This window comes from Centropristis striata, chromosome 12 (genome assembly GCF_030273125.1).
Source record: "Centropristis striata isolate RG_2023a ecotype Rhode Island chromosome 12, C.striata_1.0, whole genome shotgun sequence".
NCBI classification, from domain to species: domain Eukaryota; kingdom Metazoa; phylum Chordata; class Actinopteri; order Perciformes; family Serranidae; genus Centropristis; species Centropristis striata.
The window spans coordinates 11797359-11804155 of NC_081528.1; positions in this window are offsets into that span (position 1 = coordinate 11797359).

The window sequence follows — 6797 nt, forward strand, 5'->3', positions numbered from 1 at the left end:
CATTTGTGCTTATATGGACTTAGTGTCTGACTGTGTTAAGTTAATTAGGTGTGTCAGTGGTGTGAAGTACAGCAAGTATAACATCAATGTATGATACTTTTGTATTTTTTTCTCTTGTATTTTTTTATTGTTTTTTTAGATTATTCATGTTATTGATCATTAAAAAATCAAAAAATCATAAAAAAAAAAAAAAAGAAAAACCCAAGGGACTAAAACATGCATACATTTCACATAGGCTACTTATGATTTTCATGGAAGTTTTTATTTTTTGTTGATATATTGTTAATATCCAAAACAGACCATTATCCATTCAGAATTATTAGGCCTAAAAGGCTGCTTATATGTGGAAAAGAAAAAAAAGATCCACATTTAATGAGATAAATGTGTTATTAGTTGCTTGTTTATGAGAGATTAAAGGAAACTGGCTCCATGTCAGTCTGGGATTCTGTGAGATGAAACGATGAGCATCCGTAACCGGATAACCTGAGAGATGGTGTTCACACTCTCATCTTCTCACAAGTGCTCACTTTAATTAAGGTTTTCAGGGACGAGGAAGCTGATGATGATATGTGAGCTGCAGCTCCGCGCTTCGCTCTGCTGATCGCCACGCTACTATCAGGCATCGAGCATCTCCTGCATGTCTCCTGTTTGTCACTCGTTTGGCTTCAGATTAACCACGCTTGAAAACATGCTGTGGTGGAACATGAAGTGAATGATGTGGAGGGCAAGAGTAATTTAAAAAATACATGCTGCAATATATTAAGTCTGATTGCAAAATGATTTATTACATTTTTATTTTTAATGATAACCTCTCACACATATAGTCAGGGCATTTAGAAAATAGAATCAAGGGATGGAAAGCAACTGAGTACTTAAGTACATATTTAAAGTATTTTATTTAAGGTGGTATTTCATCCCACTTCAGCGAGGAAGGCTTTACTTTTACTCCACTGTATTTATTAAAAATCACTACTTTTCAAATTAGGATTTTACATAACAAAACAATATTTAAGATCAAGTATAAATTGAGCTCCACCTCAACAAACTTATTCATGCAATTATTCAATAATTTATAGAAGTATAATACTCACAGAGGTCATTTTTCTGTTTGTTTGTTTTCACTTATAATGGAGTTTTTATATTGTTGTAACTGTATATAATTAAAAGATTTTAATATTTGTTCAGTCTGTTGAAAGCTAAGAGAAACTGAGGACTGTGTACCTTTAAAGCTTTAAATGTAATCTATATACACTTAATGCTTCATGTACTTTTATTCAGAATGCAAAGAGGTATCTAAGACTTTAGGGGATTATGGTTAACATGTTCAAAAATAAATTCTTAATAAAAATAATTTAAAGCAACTAAGTAGTCTCCCTTTTATACTGATGTCTCTATATGACCTACGTAAGCGAACTGGACTTGACCATTATATTATTATTCTTATTACAAGTAATAAGAATTACATTCTTAAAAATAAAAATTAGTTGTCTTTCTTTCACTCATTTTAAAGCTAATGCACACATTAGCCAGACCATGATTTTAATAACACAAGGTGATGGTGCTGATGTAAAACAATACTGGTTCTGACCACAGGGGGTGCCAAATCAACACATAAAATAAAGTTCCTTATAGTTGCTTTAATATTTAAGAGAATCTGCTGGATAAAGAATAATATCTTATTGACAGCCTTCAGCAGTCTCTGGACCTTTGGACATGTACCTCTGGAGAATGTTTCACCTTGTCCCTCTTCTGAGGGCCACACACAGAAACTGAGTGCATGAAGTCACGATCTCCTGTTTGACTGACAGCGAGTGAAAGACAACACTGCATGCGGATGAGGAAGTGTCTCTTGTCAGCTTTCCCCTGTGACACTGCAGCCTCCCACAGCAGCCAGGAGCAGAAAATACAGAGCTCCTCTCCGAGCCGCAGAGAAAGAAGAAACACACCTGTTGGTAAGAACAAACACTTATCCCATTGTATTGAATTTTGTTGTTTTCTTCCACTATACCTGCATTTATCTGAAAGTAAAATGTACTGAAAGTATGAAAAGTAAAAGTACTAAGTATGCGATAAAATTGTAAAAAAAAAAAAAAAAAAAAAAAGAAGGAAAAAACAGACCTCACGGCAGCATCAGCCTTTTAAGGTTCAGGTCTGATTCAAGACAGTACCTTTAGCAATTTTCAAACCATAAAATGCATATTTTCTTTTCAAAAAATGACAATATTTACATTGATGTGTTTTATCACAGTGCAGTTATATAATTTAGATTACAACTCAAAAAATAACTCATTTAATTAATTTTGGATTAACGGCAAAACATTTAACAGAATATCCATAAATTGCAAAGCTGCTATAAGTAAAAAAAATAAATATAAAAATGATTAACTGTAAAAAAAAAAAAAAAACATTTTAAAACACCATGTTGTAATGTGAAAAATACCAGTTCTTTATCAACTTTAGTTGCCAGGTAAATTATGTATGTTGTTTGTTGTAAACTACAATTACAACTGTTACAATTGTTGTTGTGTTTCTGTAAAAACAACAATAAATTGCTGTAATTTATATACAACAAGAGCCTGTGTCCTGTAATTATATTTACAGTAATTAACAGCAATACTTACACAATATTTTTTATACAATATTTTTTAAGGTATTTTAATTTTAATTTTATTTAAATACTTTTTGGTATTTACTATACATTTCTCAGCCAATTCTTTACAGTTCATAAGTAATGTACCTGAGTTAATGACATTGAACCTCAACTTTGCTATTTTAATCATGAATCTGTTCCAATTTATTTCAGTTTACGGCAATTGTCGTCAGTCAGGAAAAAGGATGGTAAGTGTTCTCTTTTGTTGTTTTGTATCCGTCAAATCTAATATTCTCAAATTGAAGGTAAAGATCAGGATTGCCAAGAAACAACTTTGTTTTGCACAACACGTTTGGATTAAAACTGGTGTTGTTTGCAGCAATAGAGCTAACTTACATGTTTGTGTAATGAAGTGTGTCCTGACTCTTGAAAGGTCAGTGCCTTTTCCAGCCACACTGGGACCTGTGCTGCATGATCAGGCTCTAACAATACACATCACAAATAACTGTCAGCAGCAGCAGCGGCCTCAGATTTCCAACCTGAGATGCTTTATATTTCCATAAATTTTAATTTCACCAAATCCTTACACTTTTTCCATTTGTCCCTCACCGTGAGGACTCGATGTTTACTGATCCCCTGACTTCTAGATGATCTCTAATTCACTGAAAGGACTTTCAGCGACAATGCACTCATTAGTAAAACATCAGTACGACTTGTGCTGCACACTCACGTCGGCACAAAGGAGAAGCAGCGGCTTCATTTGATATCCTTGATTTGATTTCATCCTCTCAAGCTCGTTGAGAGAGCTCAGACTGTCTGAGGAGAATATGTTGATTTAAGATGTAAAGTGGTAGAAAGAACTCAGTTTAAGTTGATGACTGCGGTCTAATTTGTGCCATATTGTGTTACCACTTACATGGAAACTGCAGGTACGTGTGTCTGCCGTGTCTCCGCCGGGCTACAATTTCATCAGTTGAGAGACAATGCTCCCTGATGGCACTTGAAAAGTTAATAAAAAAGCCATTCCTTGAGATTACCATTGACTGTGATTCAACCACAGCCGCAAACATGTTTCCATCCTGTTTAATCACCCTAATTGTGTGTTTAAAAAAAATCTACTATGGTAGTCAAGAAGTGACTTAAAGGTTTACATTTTCCACATTAAAATCTTAAAACGACGAGACCTATGTGAGCACCTTTTATGAGTTGTGTAATCACATTATCCAAACGCTTCCAGAAATTCCTAATCATAATCAAGGTAATAGTTTGTTTATTCGCCTCAACAGCATCATATTTCCTTTGCAAAACATTTCATAAGCTGTCTCGAATTGTCATTTTATCAAGTTATTAGCTACACTATTACTATGGACTTTTTTAGTCTTGGATGTCTGAATGTTATCAAAGAAACAAGCTGAACAAACATTTGCAGCAGCTGTCAAACTACATCGGAAAAACAGTGTTTTGACTGCTGGTTTTATCACCTGCTCTATTTGTTTTGGAGAGGAGGAGACCTGAATAATTCGGCTCCTGGTAAAAACCTCCTGAATGATGAACACTGAAGGAATCCTGACTGCAGGTGTGCAGGCTGCAGCTGAACCATACTGAAACTCTGACTTTTGTTAGCATTTTTATTAAGAGAATGGTAGTGGCAGAAAATTCCTAATGAAAACTCATTAGGAAAATGAGATAAAGAACCAAGTGAGAAGTAGGGTCATTCTATTCAATCAGACTTATTTTGTACCAGTGGAGTCGACCCCTGCTGGCCATTAGAAAGAATGCAGGTTAAAGGTATTTTTAGACCAAGAGGCTTTGTCCACTTGTTTTATACAGTCTATAGAACTGTTAAACATGGCCTCTACACAGCCACTTCTGAAAAATGTATTTACCAAACAGTCTTAATAAATAATAAGATACTTGTTACAAGTCATCTAGTTTTTCTGCTAATGACAGCACAACGCTGTTATGCAATATAACAGGGATGTCAGCGGTAATATCCTGCATATTTCCGAATTAAGGTACATTTTTATCAACCTCAGTATTTTAGGTTAATGTGTACCGACCGTCCCCGGGACTGCCATGACTCAGAGAACTGGGGATGTGAGCAGGCGTGCAGATAGGCAGATGTCAGATCTGCGCAGCGCACCAGAACAAAAACTTTAAGACTTTGTTTATGGATGTGGTGCACAAAACATAAACATGGGGGTGGAGAGATACCTCCCTGGTAATACTGGACCAGCCCAAATTGGGCTTATATTTTTCTGACAGTTTTTCCAACAGAAGTAAAAATATTTCTACTAAGCATTGCATGTCATTACCACAATGTTTGCACGGCTAATAAGACTTTGATAAGAGTTTGACAGCTGATTTCTTTGTAGAAGATGAATACTAAATGTTGTAATAAAAGACAACAAAACTGACTCACATTCTAATAATGAATATGACTATTTTGACAGTGAAAAAAAAAGTAAAAGGTGTATTGTGTTTTATCGTGTTTTTGCCGGTTTCGTGCTGCATGCAGGATCAAAGCTGTGACAGTGGAGTGTGAGAGTAAACATCATCATGTTGCAACAAGAGGTTGTTCTCTTGAAAACCAATGAGCAACAAAAGCAGATATTAAAACAGAGACAATATCCTTCCACTTCTCCAACCTGCTCAGAATTTGGAGCACAGCTGCAGCTGAGGCAGATGTTTTATTGCTTTTCTTTAAATTACATTTTCCCCGGAGAACAATCTACAACCTATTTTAAAATTACCTGCATGACACAAAGAAGCAGCCACATTTGATTTATGTCATACTTACAGTAACTTGTGCTGTGTTTAAATCCAGGTGATGTCTGTAGCAATGTTTTATAGTTCAGCTACTAACAATAATTTGCAGCAATATTCAGTATTTTTAAATTTTGTATACCCGTGGTTTAATTCTCATTAGTGGAAGCACTAAGACCATCAGAGAGCACTTAAACTTCTGTTGAAACGATATAAATTTTCACATCTCTTAAAGGAACAGCAGCCAACTTCAGTAAAAATATGACAGGTGATTCTTTTTCTACAAAATCTAACTGAAAAGCAAAAGTATGTGCACAAACATTACACTTTATATCAGGTTTATTATTGCTGGGTTGAGGTGAGCAGTGAGAAACATTTCAGAAAAAACATACTAAAAAAAAGTATGATGATAACTGAATGCATTCCAACAATAAAGTGTATTTAAAGATGAAGAAGACAACTGTACATTTGTATATTCGTGTTCCCGGCATAATAGGAGCCAGAGTCTGCAAAAGCTGCCAAACATGATATTACACACCCACTTTTTTAACATAAAAAATAACTAGAAACCTTAATTTGCCTGAAAAAATAATTGGATAATATTGAATTCAGTGGAAGGTTAATGTTCATTTACATTTGTGAGAAAGACAGATGTCATTCAACGGCAGCTCAGACAGGTAATTGATACAGTCACACGATGCAGGGAAGAAGTATTGCGTGAGTTTAGTCAGTGTGAACAGTCTGCTGGTAATGGTATAGTTAATTTAGCAGGCAGTATACAGCAGAAGTGTGGCCTCGAGTCACAAACATAATGACTTTAGATAACCAAGAAAGTCAAGAAAGTCTTTCAACTCGATCTGGACTTTTACACCAATTATTGTGACTTCTCTTGGACTTGAGCCTTTTGACTTGAAAATACTTTTACATTTTTTAATATGATTAAATCTAATTTTAACTAATAAATACATTTTTTTTAAATGCATTCATGATATTTGTAAATGTAATTTAAAAAAATATATATATTCACTTGTTAAAGTGGCATTACATTTGATAAAGAGTGCATTATGACTTAAAGACTCAAAACTCAGAGTTTAGTACTTGTCTGTTGTATCTTGGGACTTGAGTGCAAAGACTTGAGACTTACTTGTGACTTGCAAAACAACGGGCGTGATGCAGGAACATTTTTGTACTCTTATCTTAACTTTCCCTGATACTTTATCTCATAATTTCTGCAGGATTTTTGACCATTTTACGGCTTTATTGACAGTTGAGAGACACAGAGGGGATGCCAATTTGCAGGATTATCAAACTTAAAATCCCTTCAAAGTAATAAAATACAAAATCTATTAGTGAAAACCTGCACTTGACTTCTACAGCAGGTCTGGACCACTCAAAAAATCGTGTGTCTGCCTAAGAGAAAGTTCAAAATACAAGAAAGTCA